The sequence below is a fragment of the Felis catus genome, chromosome C1, assembly GCF_018350175.1.
Source record: "Felis catus isolate Fca126 chromosome C1, F.catus_Fca126_mat1.0, whole genome shotgun sequence".
Lineage (NCBI taxonomy): Eukaryota > Metazoa > Chordata > Mammalia > Carnivora > Felidae > Felis > Felis catus.
The window spans coordinates 190,474,746-190,495,776 of NC_058375.1; the positions used below are offsets into that span (position 1 = coordinate 190,474,746).

Here is a 21,031-nt window from a genome sequence, read left to right on the forward strand (position 1 = left end):
TGTCATTAGTCATGTGTGTCATTAAAAATACTAAATTCAAGTAAAAATTCTGGCAATAACTTGTGAGTATTTTGATGGCAGGGGCTGATTATGGATATGTGTTTTACATGATACATGTAGCCTGCATAGTGCCATGTATATGATAGGAGTCAGTAAGTATTAAATGGTAAAGCATTATGTCTACTTAGTTATAAAATTAAAAAAAAATCTTTTTAATGTTTATTTTTGAGAGAGAGACAGAGTGTGAGTGGGGGAAGGGCAGAGAGAGAGGAAGATGCAGAATGGGAAGCAGGGTCCAGGCTCTGAGCTAGCTGTTAGCACAGAGCCTGACGTGGGGCTTGAACTCACAGATTGCAAGATCGTGACCTGAGCCGAAGTCAGACACTTAACCGACCCTAAACTGTTTTTTTTTTTTTTTAGCTCAATTCAACCTGTTAATTTCTTTTATGAGAAAATTTTTACGAGATACTGGTTTCAAGTAAGAAGTTGGATCAGTATGTTATAAATTCCATTTTATTTCAAGCTTTATTAATAACCTCCTTTACTGATACCCATCTAGATATATCTTTAAAGTTATTATATTTTTATATGTGATTTTATTATCACTTAACCTCTGCCCCATCCCTTCTTACTCTTCTCCCCAGTGTGCCACATTTTTAGGTCAAATTATTGACGAGGGGGAAAGATTAAAGATGTTCGAGATACAAACTCTCAAAGAGTACACATCTTAAAATAGGAAAATGCATGCTAAGGATTACCTAGAGCTAAATGAGAGTTGAAAATAGAAGCATGTGTTGAGTTGAAAGTCAATTTGGGAGAATGTAATAGAGTATAATCTGACAGGTGTTAATGTTACCCTCAAAGAGAATAAACTGGAAGCCATAAAAAGTATACATAGCCACTACTCATTATGTTCTGTGATGTTCCTGCTGACTTAGAAAGAAGTACGAAGATGAAAATAACCAGTTTATGTAAAGTTGTATATTCTGATAATTCAAGATTTAACTTTCTGTCTCAAACAACTTTTTCATGTGGGAATTCTTAACTTTAGATGGGTGTAATTTATTTTGCACAATGCTTACAGAATTTTTTATTGTAAGCTTTATTATAGAAAGCATAAAAGACTGGAGCTATATATTAATATTGTCCATATTTTTCTCATAGACTAAAAATTACATTATTAGGTATGTAAGGAATAGTATCCAATAAAATATATTTTTACAATCTTGATGGTATTCATTTGTGCTTTACAATATATGAAAAATGAGTTCTAAAGATTGCACACATGCATGAAATCTGGTTTACTCTTGTGGAATATGAGCGTATGGCTGATGTCTTTCAATTCTGAGCACCTTGCATGGACACCCTTGCCTTTATATTGGCTGGGAGTGACTAGGTTTTGATTTCATTTAACTTGAATATAAAATTGTAAGGGGCACCTGGGTGGCTCATTCCGTTGAGCATCTGACTTCAGCTCAGGTTATGAGCTCGTGGTCCATGAGTTCGAGCCCCGCGTCGGTCTCTGTGCTGACAGCTCAGAGCCTGGAGCCTGCTTCGGATCCTGTGTCCTCCTCTCTCTCTGCCCCTCCCCTGCTCATGCTGTCTCTCTTTCTGTCAAAAATAAACATTAAAACAAAATTTAACAAAATTGTAACTTCACAAGTACACATCAATCTCAAACTCCCTGGGGAGGTTTACTATTTAAAAAACATCTTGTTCTCCAGATCACTCATATAGATAATAATTGTTTTGAGCAATATTTTTGAGAGTTAACCGTCACTCTCACCTGTGGAAAGTTTTGATCCAGCATTCAAATGCTACACATTATCCTAGAGAAATGCACAAGTATGTACTCTGCAGAATCGTTAAAAAAAATGCTAATGGTTATCAATGAGAAATGTTTAAATATACTATGATCATATTGTAGAATATTAGACAGTAGTTAAAAGTGCTATTCAAGCTTTAAATGCCAGACGGTGTTTCTTATTCCATTGTCTTCAATTTTTCTTTGGATGAATATATTACCTCCTTGGTTAGAGGAAATAATTCTTTTGCCAGGGGATTCTGACTGCCTGAAATGTGTTCAACTTCCTGAACCACAGAGAACATACCCACTGTCCCCAGCCCCCCTCTGCATCCTCCTCCAACACATCTTCTATGACTGGGGATAGAAGAAGGGATTATAGAGCCACACCCAGTGGGATCATTCCTAGCTTATAAAATGTATTGCATATTTTAAAATATTCATGTTTTAACTTTGTTAATGTTCTTGTGAGACACATATAGCAAAGACTGTATGTAAATATATACGGACCATTTAAGTAGTCAAATAGTCCTATGTAGTCACTACACAGATTAAGGGAAGGACAATTCCCACAAAAATTTATATCCCTAAACAATATAATGTTTACGTAGACATGTTTGTTTCTTGATGGAAATTTATAACACCTGTTCTTCTGGAACTTGCTTTTTGCACATATGCTTTTAATTCGTTCCTGTTGACACGAATCCGTTGTCAGTACTGGTCATCCATTGTCAGAACTTTAAAGCAATGGTTTTCAAATCGTTTTGACTGGCAACCACTACAAAAAATATGTTTGCATTGCAAATGAGTACATACAGAGAATTCAAACTGAAGTTTCACAAAACAATACTTATATTTATTATGAATCAAGGGCTCTTGTATATTTTAGCCCATCCTACTTTATCTTAAAAAAAAAAAAAAGATTGTAGGGCACCTGGGTGCCTCAGTCAGTTAAGTGGAAGGGTTGACTCTTGATCTCAGCTCAGGTCTTGATTGCAGGGTTGTGAGTTCAAGCCCTGTGCTGGGCTCCATGCTGGGTCTGAAGCCTACTTAAAAAAAAAAAAATTGCAACACAGTAATCTGATTTGATCTCAGTCACTACATATTAATTACAGTAGTACATCAAATTGATTTCTTCATCCATTTTACTGTTTATGGATATTTTGGTTGTTTTTTACTGTCATTCTCAAGAACAGTGCTATCGTGAAGATTGTTGTACACATCTCCAGGTCCTCGCTTGCTAGATTCTTTCTATAATGGAATTGCATGATTTTTGGGTATGTGATTAACTTTCAGTGATATTATCAAGCTAGTCTCTCATGTATGGTTGCAATATCCACTCCCACCAACTGGATAAAGGAGTCTCTATTGCACCATTCCTTTGTAATAACATTGGCCCAACTTTTTAATTGCTGCCAGTCAAGTGGGTATAAAATGATACCTCATAGGAGTGCCTGGCTGGCTCAGTCAGTAGAGAATGTGACTCTTGATCTCTGGGTCATGAGTTTGAGCCCCATGTTGAGCATAGAGATTATTTAAAAAGATAAAGGTAAAAGAAAATCATACCTTGTAATAATCTCATTTAAAAATTCTTCTAATTGTCAGTGAAGTTATATATTTCCATGTGTCAATGAGTCATTTATTTCTTCTAAAAGATGCACTCATGACTTTTGCTCATTTTCCCTTTGCATTGTAGGATATTAATTTGTTAACTTTTTTTTTCACGTCCTGAATATTAATATCTTGTCAGTGTTGGAAATGTCGTTTTTCTGTTCTCGGTGTTTTATTTCATTCTTTTATTTTGATAAAGGAAATTCCTTAATACACTTAAATTTGTCATTGTTTATGAATTGTTTTTTAAAATCTTGTTTAGGAAATCCTTTCTCATCACAATGTCTTAAAAATATTAAATGTATATTTTTTAAGTTTATTTACTTATTTTGAGAAAGTGAGAGAGTGAGCATGAGTGAGAGAGGGGCAGAGAAAGAGGGAGAGAGAATCCCAAGCAGACCCCTCATTGTCAGTTTGGAGCCCAACGTGGGGCTCGAACCCATGAACTGTGAGATCATGACCTGAGCTGAAACCAAGAGTCATTCATTTAGCTGATTGAGCCATCCAGGCACCCCTAAATAAAACATTAATCTATCTATAGTTCATTGAATATTATGTGATGTAGGGGTCTCATTTCATTTTTTAATTGGATAACTAGCTAACCTGGAACCATTTAATGAAAATCCAGCCTTTCTTCAGTGATGAAGTATGTCATAAATGGCACGGATCTGTTCCTGAGCTCTCTGTTTGAGAGCCATTGGCCAATTTGCCTATAGCTTTAAAATTCTTGTTTTACCCATTCATTTACCACATATTTATTGAGTGCCTGTTGCACAGTATGTTCTTCTCTAGATGTTTGAGGTAACTCAGTGAGCATAACAAAGATTCTTGCCCCGGGGAACAGATACTGTATTACAGGGAGACAGACACTTAAACAATACATATTAAGTAAGTCATATCGTTTGTTAAAGGTGAGTTTTATTTTCCTCTCTCAGAATAAAAATTAAAGCAAAGAATTGAGATGGATAAGGTTGTGGAAAGGGCTGTGTTATCTAATTGGATGGGCTCATAGGTAGGGCACGCCCCTTTATCTTGATGTTTTTCTTCAGGGCTGTGTTATTTTTTATGTGCTAAAGTGTATAACTTTTTGATTTCCCCATAAAAATTTCAGAGTTAGCTTGTTAAGTTTCATGAAAAAACTAGATGACTTAAGATGCGTAATTAATAAAGCTTTAAATAGCAAATACTCTTTTTTAAAGTCTCTTCCATTTCTGCTATTAGAAATTAATTTTAGTAGGTATAAGATTATAAATTGACAATTGCTGTCAGCACATTCGAAAACATCATTCCATCGTTTTTTTTTGGTTTCTGTGATTGTTGGCAAGGTATCTCTTCTTAGCGCACTCACGGTTTCTTTATCTATTGTTACTGTTTTTAAATTCTTCCTCTTTTGTTTTTCTTAAGTTTCATTATGATATGCACAGATGTGAGTTTTTGTTTTTTAAATTTATCATGTTTGAGATTTTTGGATATGAAGTTTGTAAACTCTTGGTAGTTGTGGAAAAACTTAGAGTAGTTATCTCTTTAAATATTTTGTCTTGACTATTATCTGTCTGAAATTTGTACTAAATACCTGGTGGACTGTCTGCCTGCCTTCCCTGACTCTTAAATCACATATTCTTATATTTTGCACCTCTTAATTTCTATAGGTTCCACATGGATTGCTTCTTCAAATCTTATTTTTTATTTCATGATTTTTTTTTCCTTCAGCAGTATCTAACATACTATGTCACATTCTTCTTGTTTTTAATTTCAACTTTTTTTCCCCCTTTGTTCTATGTAAGACCAACTCTATCATTTTATGGTTAATTATTCTTTGTTTTCAGTTTTCTTTTTATTTCTTTAACACATGAAACCATTATTTTACATTCTCAGTTTTAACCTTCTGATACGTGAGCTCTCTTAAGATTTGATTCTACTGTTCCTGCAGGCCTTTTCATTCATAGTGCCTTATGAGTTATTTTTTTTTCTTATTTAAGGTTATATTCTTGGGGCACCTGGGCAGCTCAGTCAGATAAGCATTTGACTTCAGCTCATGTCATGATCTCGCAGTTCATGGGTTCGAGCCCCGCGTCGGGCTCTGTGCTGACAGCTCAGAGCCTGGAGCCTGCTTCAGATTCTGTGTCTCCCTTTCTCTCTGTCCCTCCCCTGCTCATGCTCTGTCTGTCTCTCTGAAAGATAAATAAACATTGAAAAAATTTTCTTTTAATAAAGCTATATTCTTTAGAAATCTGTGAGAATTTACTTAGAATAATTGTGTGTCTTTTCCTGCCAGCCATTTGGGAACACTTCTACTCAATCGTTTTAAATTCTCAAGATCTAGTGTTTGTGATTTAGGAAGGATGCATGCTTTCAGATGTGATTTCTTCCCTACTCCCTTTTTACCTACCGCCAATGTCAAGATAGTCAAGTTTGCATGCTGCTCTCTTACATGTGGGCAATATCTCAACACTGTGCAATGATAATATAATGTTTTTAAGCCCTAGATTTTCATGAATATCTGCTGGGAATGTCCACTCTAAACTCGTTATCTTCAACCTTCCCTAAAGGCCATTTCCTTTTTCCTATACCCCATGCAAATGAAGTATGTCAACATTACTAAGTTTTGTCATATATGCTACAAATAAAAACAGACTTTAGTGTTTACCAATTTCTTGGGTCCCTCTTTCACTTGATTTTAGCCTGTATGGATTCTTTATTGCTTTTGGTTTATAACTTTTATTTTTTAATTGAAAAATGTTATCTGGCTTTGTTATGTTTTCCATTTAGAGTTGCATTCATCTTGCTAGAAGCTGAAGTTTTGTTAGTCGTTAACAATTTTAAAAATTCATCTCTAAGGTTCTTTTTAAAGTACTTGTTAAGATTCTTTAAGGTTGTTTGCTAATTTATCATGATTGTATCACTCTAGTTCTGTGATTTAGAGGTTGCTTGGGTCTATAAATTGACTTTATGAAAATCCTTGCAACACATAATTTTAGGGAGGAAAAATGTCACGAATGAGAATTAGTGGCTATTGAAAAAAAGACATCCACTGAGATTTAAGAGTCAAATTTGGGGTCTATTAATCTTGACAGAATAATTAGAAAGCTGTCATTTTTCAAGTAGATAGAAAAATGAATACTCTGTAGGACATATAGGACACCCAGAGCCTCCTGAGAATTAGGATTATTTCTAAATTCATAAATGACTGTATGTATATTCTTACAGAAATTCTTTTGGTAAGTGTATTTATAATTACGACTTCTCAACTCGGCCACCCTACTTTGCTGTCTCAGCATATGACTAGGCTGTACCCGACCTTCCTGCCACCTTTCAGATGAGTGCAGTTGGAGGTGATGAATCCCAACCATTGTGAGAAGCATGTTGGCCTATGCGGAATACTGAAGTGCTGACATGTTTCTCATCTACCTTCTAAGCCTTCCATGACATTTAAATCTTAGTACAATCTTATCATACCCAAACAGTAATTTAAAGAATCTTAAAAGACTGTATTTCTACCTATTAGGGCTTTATGAACATTGGATTAATGATTGATTAATGACACCTTACTTAGCATTTGTAAGAATGGGACAACCTTAAAGGAAAAAAGTTTTCAAAACCCTATTTTTTTCTTATTCCTGATAGTATATACTTACTTATGGCTGGGATCTATATTTAAGTTAGCATGGGAATATTTTTCTTGCTGGCCTCTGTAATCCTTAAAAGCTGGAGTTAAAAGAGTATATTCTTTTATAGGAAGATAAGTAAGTTATCCTTTAGTGTTTCTCAAAGTAGTTACGGTTTCTGCTAATGGAGAGATGGAAAATGAGTACGTAAAGAATGAAATGTTATTTACCTTTCTAATAACTAATGACATCTAGTATCCTATGTGCACACGTAACTATGCATATGCCCACACGTACACACGCAGCACTCCTTCTGAGCTGGCACACATTCGTCTAGCTCTCAAAAGGTCGTCGGTCAGCCTCAACAACTTGAGCGGCTTGCTTTGGCCAACTCCAGTGTTTGCAGATTTGCTAGTTGAAGCTTAGTTTACATTTTATCTCACACTGAAAACAGTATTTGATGTGAAATTTGGTGGTCTGTTATACCTGTTTTGCTGTTCTTTCTCTTGATTTTCCTACTCAATAAATATAAATGGGAAGGACCTGTCATCGTTGAATCCGTTCTTCCGGTAGAAAAGAAGTAATTGAAGCCATTGTGTCCCCTTGATGTTTTGCAGAAAGGAAACCTTTCTGGCACAGCCGAGATTTTCATTTTATTGTAACTGGGACTCATAAGCTTTTGAGAGCTGGACCTGCATCAACAGCCTTAATCAGTCAAACTATGTAGATGTGTATACGATTAATGAGGTGGATGTGGTGAAAGCATGCAAAAGGCTGAGGAAGTTGCTGCGTTTGGTGATCCTGGTTCAACAGAAAGTTGCTGACTTAAGTGTATGTCATGAGCGCATTGTATTTGCTTAATTCCAGTAGGCGGTGCTGGGAGGTGTCCCTGACTCTCAACTTTTGGTGTGATACCCTTTATCTTCATCATCTAAATGACTGCTGACCAAATGCTGATGTACCAGACTCCACTATGAGTTTTCATCCTTTGTGAGCCAAGGCAAGGACTGTGGTTAATGCGTCTTGTATAATTTGCATAATGTCTCACAGTACTCCACACGTGGTAGATGCTGTCTTTGTATTGGTAGCTTGATCATTGTGACTGTCTGGCAAATTGCACTGAGTGCAGTTCCAGGAATCCTATTGTTACCATCTGGTGAAGTCAGAGAAATAAGTGCAAAAGTACTGTGGTCTTCTCCCTCCTGCACTGAAGAGTTTATTAGGCTGGCATTTTTACTAGAGTGTACTTATTTTTCTGGTAGGAGTTTTCCTTAGATCTGGGAAAGTGCTCCTAAAGGTCAGAACAACCAGAGTGATACAGAATTCCCAAATGGAATGTCACTGATCAAGGCCATTGGAATATGAAGCATAGTGACTTACTCTAGTTTATACCAGTGTGTTGCATTATTTTCCATTTAGCCATCTTGGTGAGACACATCCTTCCTTCCCTTTCTGCTTTTCTTTTACACTCACCGGCAATGACTGGTGAATAAGAACAGGAAATATTGAAAATCTGCCTGCCCAGATGATTTTGCTATTTGTAAGCTCTGGAGGAGTGTGGCAAGAGTAGTCACCTTCCCCCACTCCCTGCTCAGGTGGCTTTCCCCAGGGCTTCGGAAACAACAGATCATTGGGAGAATAATGGAACGTTGGAAAGATACAATAAAATAGAATTTAACCTCTTGTTAATCATGAGTGGCAAACAAACATTATACCAAGCTAGAGTCTGAATTAAAAAAAAAGTTTTACAAATATTTATTTTAGCATTAACTTTAAAACATGATTCCTGGGGCGCCTGGGTTGTGCAGTTGGTTAAGCGTCCCACTCACGACTCAGGTCATGATCTCACAGTTCGTGAGTTCGAGCCCCACATCGGGGCTGTCAGCACAGAGTCTGCCTGGGATTCTCTCTCTCCCTCCCTCTCTGCCCCTGCCGTGCTTGCTCTCAATCTCTCAAAATAAATAAGCTTAAAAAAAACCCCACAATTCCTTGATAGTTATCAATTTCTCTATCAAATTGTATTTGAAATTGCACTTAAGTATTTTACACAGGTTACACAGATTAGAAAGCTTAGTTCTGTCATTGTTAATAAATGGACACATTGCATTTGAAGGCTCATTATCAACTGGCCAGGATAATGATCGCAACAAAAATACAAAGACCACACTTTTGAACTATCTTTTTTTTATAGATGGTTTTCATGGGTGAAACAGTGTGAGTATGAAATCAATACAACTCCTACAGCATGATATAGAGGTATTAGGAAGTAAAATGACAATAGTGTTTTATATGTGGCTGGCCTTTAACACAGTCAGGAGAGGTTTTATTCTTTTTAGGTTCTTGTAACAAGTTTTGCTTGGCAAAAGCCGCCATTTTGGGGGGTTGTTTTCTTTACCGTGTTTTAGATTATTGCTCTTTTAAATTCCAGTGGAGTGCTGTGCTCTTTAATTTTCATAATTGCAATTATGCAAAATATTATATAGTAAGTATATAAGTATCGTAAGCTAGTTAAGGCTTATTACAACTTCCTATGATAATACATAAAGGTAATTTTATAATAAAGCATATGATTGTGTATTGCCTTTTGTTCAACATTTTATGTGTCCATATTGAAAAAGAACATAGTCCTACTTTTTCTACATACAATTTGGAACATTGTGATAAACATTAAGCAAAAATTTTATCAGAGTTGAGATTTAAAGAGTGGAAAAGATCCATATATACAACAAGTGCTTTAAGCAACGGATTTCAGAGGATTAGTGTGTTTCCCAAGAGACTAAGGCAGTGTGCGTCTGGTTGTGGTCTTAATGTGCTGGAGACAGGCAATAATTCTGCAGAAATGCAATGCTCCATAGTGTCTTGTTTCTTAATTATAAAAGCTATTCTCATTATTCCATTGTAACTTATTTAAGTTTAAAAAACTCACTAACTTAGCTAAAATTTCTTTAATTGAGATGGAAAGGGGACTGTTGAATATTGTTGTCACTAATAAAATATATAATAAAGAGGAACCCACCATGATCTGGTTTGATGTCTTAATGAAAGTTAACATGGTGAAATTCTTTCCAGTACTAAGTCACTGAATGCTATTTTTTTACTTAATTCCTACCAAATATTAATGTCTTGGAGTTCTTTGGATTATTGGAATATCAAAATATGCAGGAGTTTGCTAGAAAGGGTTACCCTTTTGCCCTTCGGCATTATTTTTGATGTTACATTTACTTTGTAACCACCTTTCTTTTTTACCGTTAACAACAGAAGTATCTAGTCCTTTATCAAATTACATGAAGTATTGCTATGTGCTAGATGCAATCTGGATAACATATGTTTCCTAATTTTAAGAGTCTATGAGAGGGACAGTTGGATAAGTTCTTGACTGTAGGGCCATGTGAGCAACCCTCCAGAATGTTGAAATAGAGAGGGAATTTTAGAATCACAACAAGGGCATCTCAATCAGCTTGGGGAGTCCGGGAAGTTGTCTTGGTGGATGTCACTCTTGAGCAGAGTCGGGAATAACAATTTAGCGTTTGCTGGATGAAGCCTGGATGTGTGAAAGAGTTGGGACAGGTTGGTAGGCAGGGTTGGGGCACATGGGGCCCCGGGTTCAGCAAACTGCAGTCATTGTTCAGGCTTCGTTCTGTGCCAGGCTTGTATTACACAGAATAAATCCAACTCACAAGCTCAGCAAACTAAACAACAAGCTAACGACTGTAACAAATAATTAAGTGAATAATGAACGAACTTTGGAGAAAAACAAATGAAAAGAGCCACAAATATGAACTGAGCATTCTTTATGCAGCGAGCATGGTACTAGAAGCTGAGGAGATAATACTGAACACAACAAATATGATCTTTACCCACATGGGCCTCAGTCAATTATAGGTTGTGGTAAATGCTAACTAGGAAGTAAAGGATTTGAGAAACTGATGATAGAGAAGTTTTACTTAAATGTAGGCAGAGGTCAAACAAACGTTTTAGAGGAAGGGGTGTTATGCATGAGACTTCAAGGAAGCGATGGAGGCCGCGATAGAAGAGCAAGGGGTAGAACATTCTAGATCAAGTGAGGGGAGCATATGCGGATCTGAGGTGGAACAAACAGAGCTTGGAAGGAACATAAAGAAACTAACAGTGGAGTAAAGTACACAAGAGAAACAGTGATGTAAGATGAGGCTAGAAAGCAATAGAAGCACAAGACGTTGGGGCCCAGAAACTGAAGGTTGAGTAAATTGGAACAAAGATGTGAGGAGCCAGCTCTTTTCCTGGTCTGCATCAAAGTGGTGCAGTTCAGGCAGACCTCGGGGGGATTTTTCTTAATACTTTTTTTATGGCAACATTTTTTTAATGTAGTAAGGAAAATGGACAGGTGAAGTAGAAGTGATGAGAATGATCGAAACCAAGAGTGCACATTTAAAGAAGAATATCTCAAAGAAATGGAATCTAGTTCGAAAAGAGGAGGAGGTAAGGTAAGCAAGATAGTCTAGATGATCTGCTGAGTGACAGTGAAGCAGAAAATAGAGAATAGCGATAGAAGATTCGGGAGAACACTAATGGTCCCATTGTTGTCCACCAAGGATATGTGGAAAGTGAACTTGGGTGAGCATTCCATTGTGAAAGACATACAGCGAACATTCAGTAGCTTTCAGAATGGCTGATGTCTTTGGGATATTGGGCCAAATGTCTCCTAAACAAAAGATACTCTTTCATTCTGTTCAAATGGATGAATATTAGAAAAAAAGGGAATAGTAGTCTCTTTATCATAAAGGTATATAAACTTCTAAGATTTCAGATCAGGGGTGTGTGTGTGTGTGTGTGTGTGTGTGTGTGTGTGTGTGTGTGTATAGTTGTGTATAGTTGTGTGATGTCCATGGTGGTATAATTAGATGACTTTGAATGATTTTCTTCTTTTTACCCTCCCCTATTTGAATTTAAAAAAAAAAAAGAAAAAAGGAAAGAAAGAAAGAAATCCACCACTCATCAGTCATTGCTAAGCTGGCAGCAAAACTCCAAACATTATCTATTTTTCTATCACTCTTCCAATGCTACATATCACTTCCCTAATGAGCTTTCAGCATCTTTTTTTTCCCCAAATTTCTTTGGCTAATATGATTGACAAGCTTCATGAAGGCACAGCCTTCTTCATCAGTTCATGGCTTTGTACCATGCGTTTTAGGGAAGAGGCTCCTCATCAGAAAATAACTCTTATTCTTGATACAAAACTGTTTGTATCAGTTTTTCCACACTCAGTACCTTTAAGGGTCGTCCTGCTTGCAAGAGAGTTCACCCCGAGAGAGAAGGAACCAGGCAAATGTATTTCCCCAAAGATCCTTGATCATTTGAGGAGATGAGAGTAGGTTTTGAACACTTGCTATCTTGCATTTGTGTTTCTTTTTTTTTTTTTTTAATTTTTTTTTAACGTTTATTTATTTTTGAGACAGAGAGAGACAGAGCATGAACGGGGGAGGGTCAGAGAGAGAGGGAGACACAGAATCTGAAACAGGCTCCAGGCTCTGACCAGTCAGCACAGAGCCTGACGCGGGGCTCGAACTCACCATGAGATCGTGACCTGAGCCGAAGTCGGACGCTCAACCGACTGAGCCACCCAGGCGCCCCTCTTGCATTTCTGTTTCAGCCTAACCCCCACAGAGTTCATCTGTGTTTGTAGCTTCTAACTTTGTATTAGCTTCCAAATGGATCTAATAGTATATTAATAAGTTTAAACTTATGGAAACTAACCAATAATTTTAACAAATAATGTATTAAGGCCATCATGTTAACCTTTTAATTTTTATCGTGTACAATGTTTTTTCAAGTATCAGAATCACTGTGATTTAAAATATATTTATTTTGGAGCACCTGGGTAGCTCTGACTTTAGCTCAGGTCATGATCTCACGGCTCGTGAGTTTGAGCCCTGCATTGGGCTCTGTGCTGATAGCTCGGAGCCAGGAGCTGCTTCAGAATCTGTCTTAGTGTCTCTCTCTGCCCCTCCCCTGGTCATGCTCATGCTCATGCTCTGTCTCTGTCTGTCTCTCTCTCTCCAATATAAACAAACGTTAAAAAAGGAAAAAATTAAGAAAATACATTTGATTTTGTCTCAATTAGAATTTATGAAAACATTCTTCTGTTTTAGAATATTTATGGCTTTTAACTCTAAAAAAATTATGTATCATTCCCATGTTTCTGATACTCTACATGATTTTAGTATTTGAGGAAAACTGAAAGTCTTGAGGAACTTTCTCCATTCCCATATTTTAGTGAAATTGGGATATAAAATCTTAAATGTGAAGTAAATGCCATTTCTGTAGAAATTTTGTTAAAAATAATATGCTTTAAGGCAAAAAGTGGTTGTGTAAATTAAAAGCAAAATTTAAGAGCTATTTTCTTTTTTTCTTCTTGAAGTAGAATAATAAATAATGTGAAGTTTTACTGAGAGATAATAGTATTCAACTATAAGAATATATATCGTTTTATTATGAATAGAAATTTTGGAAATCAGAGCTAGAGTTTTGCAATTACACACATTTTAGGGGTGGAAAGCATGTTATTTTTAGAAACTGATGCGAATAGCCATATGCCTCAACATCAAGGTCTGTGGTTTAGAAATCTAAAAGATTTAAAAGAAATGTGAAGGTTAATACAATAAGAGTGTCCTCCACCATTTGTAAAGATCAGACATGCCTACAGAGAAGAACATTACCATCTGTACAGATGGAGAAACCTCAGATGTTGTGGCTTAAAATATGTGTATTTTCTGACATTTGGGTAGAATGATATAATTTCTTATGAGTGAACTTGATTCCTGACATTCACTTAAATGCTAATTTAATTTTGGTACAGGAATAGCGAACTTTCCAAATTTCATGGTTGTTGAGTTATCCTGGGATTGTGATGAGTGATTGGGAATAAAAAGGGCCTTCTTCTGAAGCCTGAGCAGTGATGGAGACATTAGATAAATTCCCAGTAGCTACAAAGCTAGAAAGAAAACCTCTTCAGCATAATCCACAGCAAAGCCTGAAACTCTCTTGCTTTAAGGAATTTCCTGGTGGCCTTAGGGAGAATATTAATCGAACTCTTTAGGCTTAACCTCCATAAGAGACTGTTATGCAGCCCTTGTTGTTTCTACTTTAAAGTCAGGAATTTTAAGTAGATTAGAAGGAAGAACATTGCAGTGCAGCATAAAGTTAACATTATACTGTTAATAACATTCAACTGAATTATTAATTTCCACCAGAAGTTGTTTTTAAAGTAATCAGGATTAACCGTTGGAATAAGGATTGTTTTCCCCTCTTTGCTTCTTTTTCCAAAGAATAATTCATTAAGAATACCTTATAAAAACAAAAAGGGAACATAGCCATAAAAACTTGTTATATTAATGACTGATTGTGTTAATCTACTGTAGCTGTCTAATTCTTTATCCCGACAGGGAAGGAGAAAAAAAAAATCAAAGGAAATTGTTCCTGTTCAAATCGTTGAGTTTTTTGTCCTCTGGAGAACCGGTGGGTTAGAGAACAATGCTTGGGATGATTACCAAAAGTGGATAGAATCAAAAGGTGCTGGCTTCTCTCTCTCTCTCTCTCTCTCTCTCTCTCTCTCTCTCTCTCTCTCTCTCTCTCTCGGCGAAAGAACCATTTGAAATAGCACAGAGGCAACATGGCCTGGGCACAGAAGCAGGGTGGCTGGCAGATGGTACCACAGGCTGGAGAAGCTGCTGGCAGATGGCATGGACTATTTGAGCAACAAAGACACTTTTGGCTACCGATGCTAAGAGTTGGAAAGAAAGAACAAGACAACTTCTCCATGTTGCCAGCTCGTATACAGAAAAGGTTTTGGCAGAATGGAGACTGATAAAAGATATTCGATTGTTAGCTACAAGAAAAGTGAAGAGACGTTATTAAGTTTCATAAAATGTGCTCCCTCTGGTGTGATTTGAACCTAGTTTCGTATGGAAGAGCCCTTTAGAGATCATCTAAACCAGCTCTGCTCACTGAATATTTGGGCACACACATTCTGTTTTTATTCCCGAAAAGATACGTCTTCAAAACTTTATATTAGGTGGTAAGATTGTAGTTTCATGTTGTAGGGATTAGGAGTGGTTCTTGATTGTCAATTTAAGGAGCCCTTAAGCCGTGTTTGGATGCTGAAATCGTGTGTGGTGAAGTCATGTTTGGCTAACATGACATATGGGCTTAGAGCTTTACCAGCAAAAGGTGTGCAGAATTGTGTCTCTGAATTACTTTGGGGGTTCTGGTTATTATCACATGTATCACATTTGTTTCCTGGAGCCTCTGAAGCCACCGTAACAAACAGTCATTTAGTTCCTAATGATTTCGTTGGGGCTGCTCCAACTTTTCATTTGTAGCTCCTTCACTTCTTGCTACCTCGTCTCCCTCTGTACCTATTGTTAGATATTGTGTTTCCAGAATTAATTAACTTAGATAACTTTTACCTAATACCTTTTATGTGTAAGCAGTACTTTAAACTGAAACATATAACTCTTATTCTAAAATAATTATTTACATATATCAAGAACAGCATTAAAAATACTTAGGAATGTTTAAAATCAAATAAAATTGCAACACATTACCAGAAATAGAAAAGCCAATTCCATATGCATTCCTAATAATTATATCTCCCTAGCTCACTGAAGTTTAAACTGTTAGTCTCTCAATTATTCAGAGAACTGCCAAGATTCTAGATGTAATTGAAAATGCCACTGAACTGAGATCAAAAGAGATCAGTAAGATATATTCAAAATGATGTCACCCAAGATGCCTGTGAGCCACCAAAATTGCCATCATAATGATTATTTAACTTTTGAGAAGCCTTCTCTTAGAGATTTTGGATTCTTGCCTTCCCCTGTATTCTGTCAGTCTTTGTGATCTGATTTCTGTCAGAATGCTAGAAGCCCTGATTGGAACAGAAGGCAACATGCCGAAGTAGGAGGGTATGAAGGCACAGAGATAGTTTAGCATGAGGGAGCACCCATAAGAACTACTCAGTAACTGAAGGGTGAAATGATGTCTTCAACAATTCAAGGGAGTGCTTGCTTCCAGCAGCACATATCCTAAAAACTTCGAACGATACAGAGATTAGTGTGGCCCCCGCGCACGGATGACACACAGATTTGTGAAGCTTCCAGATTTATAAAAATTTTTTCCAATGGGGAAAACATGTATTTCAATAGACATTTAAAAGAAAATTTTCCAAAATACAGTCAGTTTTTTTTTGTTTGTTTTGTTTTTTTTTGTTTTTTTTTTTTTTGCGGGGGGAGCACTTCTGGGCAAAAATATGTTTTCTAGAAAATCTTCTGATTTATAAATTTTGATTTCATACTTACCTCAAAGAGAGTTAAAGTTATAGCCAGTATTTTTCATAAGTTGGAAATTATGTTTAAAATCTTTGTTTAGGGGTGCCAGGGTGGCTCAGTCGGTTGAACATCTTGACTCTTGATTTTGGCTCAGGTCATGATCTTGCAGTCATGGAATTGAGCCCTATTGTCAGGCTCTGTGTTGAGTGTGGAGCCTGCTTGGGATTCTCTGTCTCTCCCTCTGCCCTTCCCTCACTTGGGTACATGCTCTCTCTTTCGCTCTCTCTCATAAAAATAAAATAAAATAGAACCTTTGCTTAGAGGACTATGCCTTTCTAGTCTACATATAGTATCTACTCCCAGAGGTATTATTTCTTCCTTGTCTTCCTCATTATGATAATGATAGTGGGAGTGGTGGTACTGTAATGGAAACTGGTGGGTCACACAAGCCAGGCAGCCCTCATTCTACCTTAGTCTTAGGTCGGTCACATTACTTAATCTCCCTGGATCTCTGCTTTTTCACTTATAAAATAAAGGTGTTGGCTTTTAAGGTCCTCTCTTACTTAATCACTCAAGCTTGCCTTGCCACTCCAGGGTCCAACTTATAGAAAAGAGGAAGGATTGGTATTGATTTATCTGGAAGCCACAGAAAAGGAAAGTAATATCCAGAAAGCATACACTAATAGAGGTTTGATTATCAAGCATTTGGGATCTTATTCCAAATTTACAAGTAGACTCTTGCATTTCAATGTCACTTTCTTTTTCTGTGAAATAAGAGAGTTTATTCAGCCAGATGAATCTGTACGGTTTTAACTGTATCAAAGACTGATTTCTAGTTAAATTCATGATTCTTGTTCTTTTTTTTTTTAATTTGTTTTTAACGTTTATTCACTTTTGAGAGAGAGAGAGTCAGAGCGCAAGCAGGGTTGGGGCAGAGAGAAAGGGAGACACAGAATCTAAAGCAGGCTCCAGGCTCCAAGCTTGTCAGCACAGAACCCGACTCAGGGTTCGAACTCATGAACTGTGAGATCATGACCTGAGCTCAAGTCGGATCTGAGCCACCCGGGCGCCCCTCATGATTCTTGTTCTTGTCCTTCTGCAAGAGGAAGCTCTCACTGGGACATTCTCATCATTTTTGTACTAGAGTCCCACCTATATGTCATCCCTTTTCCCCATCTATCACTCACTTCCTCTACCAGTGTGATGCATTTTATGGCTTTGCATTCTGAGATGAGAGACATGGAGCCTGCCTTATTCATCCCTGCATCTCCAACATCTAGCCAAATATTTGTTGACTGAATTAATGTAAACATTTCTAGCCATAACCTGACTCCCAGGACTTCAATTTTCATTTGAGAATCCATCCATCCATCCATCACTTCCTATCACTGGTAAAGATTCTAATCTCTCCTCCCCCATGGCTTGAGACCACTACAACCCCTGCTTTTATAGTCAGGCAGACATCAGGGTGTGGGAGAGCTCCTCACCTGCCTCATTCTCATAGTTAAGCATTAGGAATTGGAATTTCAATCTGTTGTCTTATAGAAGCAAGGCTTAAAACTGCTGTTAGCTTCACTGTTTTCATACTGATACCGTGTGAATTAGACAGATTTTTTGTTTCCTGGCTAAGGAATCTAACCACTATTTACAACAAAATCTTGTTTCTCTGGGAATATATATTCTGGGTTCCAAGTAACTAGTTGGCAAATGAACTCTTGTAAGGCAACCCATTTGTAAGTTGGGGGTGGCCTTTTGGCAGGAGGTATACAAAGGTACACCCGGATAAGTATGGTGTCGACATAAGCGAAATTTGTAGTGCCTCAAAGAGAACTTTTTAGCTTGTGACAGAAGAGCGAATTCCCGAATCAGTCGCTGGCTTTTCCCACATGTACAGATTGTCACATTAAGAAAAACCTTTCCAGAACACATCTACTACAGGAGCAAAGTAGAGTTGAGTTTTGTAAAAATCGGATTTGAATGAGGGCTTCATTATTACAAACTTTGCCAATCCTCACTGTTTACAGTTCAAAAGAAATTTTAAGTGGATTATTTTCATTTAAGCTGTCATCTGTGGTTTGATTTTCCATGGGGCGCTTTTTTCATTTTGATAGTGCTTCACTGGGGAAATCTTTTGATAGCAAATAGACTGCTTCCTGCTCTATTTTTGTACCTCAGCTTTTCTGTATCTGGAAGTCACAATCATCTGTTCCCTGGATTACTATAGTGTGTTCCAAAGTCACCCTTGTGTGTCCATCCTTAAGGTCTACCCCCAGTTTTAAATGTAAACTCTCAGACAAGGGACATTGTCTGATTTGCTTATTACCACATCCCTGGTGCTTAGAACAGTCTATGGCACATAGTAGACACCCAAGTATATAGGTGAGTGAATTAAGTGGGTGCTTTGTATATTGACATAGATCAAGATTTCTCAGTCTTGACACGGTTGATGTCTTGGGCCAGATAGTGCTTCATGTTGGAGGAGCTGGCCTGTGCATCGTATGATGTTTGGCAGATTCCTGGGATCTACCCACTAGATGCCAGTAGCACTCTCTTAATATGTTAATAATAATAATAATAATAATAATAATAATAATAATAATAATAATAATAATAAAAGCGTTAGCAGAAATTGCCACTGATCGAGAAATGCTGATATTGGCAGAAGACTAAATCCTAATATTAGTATGTTAGAGTAGTGAGAGTCAAAAAGATACAGGGAATCTAGTTCCACCATTATAAGCAGTGTAACCCCACACTCTTGCAGCTTAATCTTTGAACCTTGGTTATGGTGACAATTAAGTGGCTGTGGCTCTCTTGATGAGCGAGAAGCCCTTGCTTTCTAGACAGATCCTGCTTGTGGCCAGAGATAACCTTTCTATCGACCATGTCCCCTACTCATTGCCATCATGTACCTTTAGGGAGGGCTCATACCAGTTCATTCACGATGTCCTGTGTAGCACAGAGGTTCTTCCAGATGCCCGATATTTTTAGGAGTTTGCTATGTGATTTTATTTTGCTCTTAATTGATGTGCCATTACTTCTAGCCAGGGGAGAAAGAATGACTGTCGAGATGTCAGCATGGTGGGAGTGCTGGCCGTTAGATAGTTCCAGGGAATCCCACCAGTTTATTTCTGCCATTGTTTTAGCTGTAGGGCTCTGATTGCTGTAGGTTCTGATTGCTTATTCTCTGTGAGCTTTGGTTATGAGTCATTGTGAGGGTTAAGTGAAACTATGTAAGTGAAACAGCAAGAGCTGGGCACAAAGTTGGTGCTTACAGCTGAGCTCTCTTCTCTTCCCTTTGTTAAATTTCCAAAACCATCTGTGTATGTGTATACATATTCATATAAATCATCATCCATGCATAAATATATGGATAGTCATTCAATAATTAATACATACATTCCAAACACATTTATTGATCACCTATTTAGTAGGCCCTGGCCCTATTCTAGATGCCAGAAATGGAGCAATAAAAAAATAATAGAATCAACAGCAATTATTAATAGTATAGCGGTTTAGACTCTGTTCTCTACTGAGTTGTATATAGGTTAAAAAAAATTGAAAATCGCTTTATGAAGAGTCATTTCAAGAGTGTGGTCACTTAAAGTATCATTTCATGAAAAAGTTTGCCCTCGTCAAAACAATGTTGCCCCACGATGTGTAAAGCACCTGTTTGTTTTTCAGAAACAACGTATGCAAAATATTGAAAGCCTGAACCTTTGACCTGATTTTGAATTTTTAACCCTGACAAATCAGAGTAATTTAAGCATTAAAAAACAACTTTTCGATTTGATCCTCCTTTCTGGTTTATTATACTTCTGCACATCCTGAACACTCAAATTAGTGTCTGAGGTCTGCAATGGTGATGAAGTACATTTCTGTATTATCTAGAAATATTTGTGTATCTTCCTAAGAATATCTGGATTGCATTGAATTTCCTCTCAGGGAGATGGGTGAAAATAACTTTTTGCAAAACATGACTGCATCATCCCTAAGCACCATTACAACATGCTTAATGGGCTGTAATAGTATTTTTATTATCTTATAACTTTGGCTCCCTTAACGTGTTTGAAGGTCTTTAAAATGCACCTTTGAGCATTGTTCCATGTGCTTTGTGTCCCCTGAATAAATATTATACCCCTGTTGACTTTTTAATTTTGAAATTTGATAACAGTAATGAAAGAGAAATCCCTGACCATTTTATATGTTTGCCACTTCATTTCACATAGCTTCTTTCAGTTTCCAGGGATATATTTAGCAGATATTTGTCTGTTAGGAGTGGGCGTTATTTGGTTGTTAGGGGGAAAAAAAAGAAAAGAAAATCCCACCACTGCTTTATTGATCTTTAATGGTATATGAGGCAAGCTGGAAGCGTTTGAGATGTTGAAACTGACCGATGTAGACACTATATCAAACACAAATGAGAGAAGGGGCATCTTGGACTGGCAAGGTGTGCATGTGAAATGTGTCACGTGGAGATGGAATTGGGCTGGAAGGAATGAGCTCTCACGGAGAGAAACATTGGAAGTGGTGTTTTGGTTAAAGCATGAACATTGTGAAAACTATCACGCATTGCCCCCATCTCGAGAGGTGATAGGCTTATATGAACGACTTCACTTGGGTCCCTACGCAGGTGAATTACTTAGCCCAACTGGGCTCTACAAATGTCAAGGTACTGTGCTTAACTATCAGTCAGTCTGGCATAT

The 21,031-nt window shown here is 37.2% G+C and overlaps 1 protein-coding gene and 1 non-coding gene across 4 annotated transcripts in view; both read left to right on the forward strand.

Annotated features, from left to right (window-relative positions):
- PARD3B (par-3 family cell polarity regulator beta) overlaps window positions 1-21,031 on the forward strand; it is a 1,015,202-nt gene that overhangs the window by 281,138 nt on the left and 713,033 nt on the right. The window lies entirely within an intron of this gene.
- Window positions 16,058-16,164, forward strand: LOC111562110. The gene has a single exon (XR_002745161.1). It is a non-coding gene; the product is annotated as a U6 spliceosomal RNA (small nuclear RNA).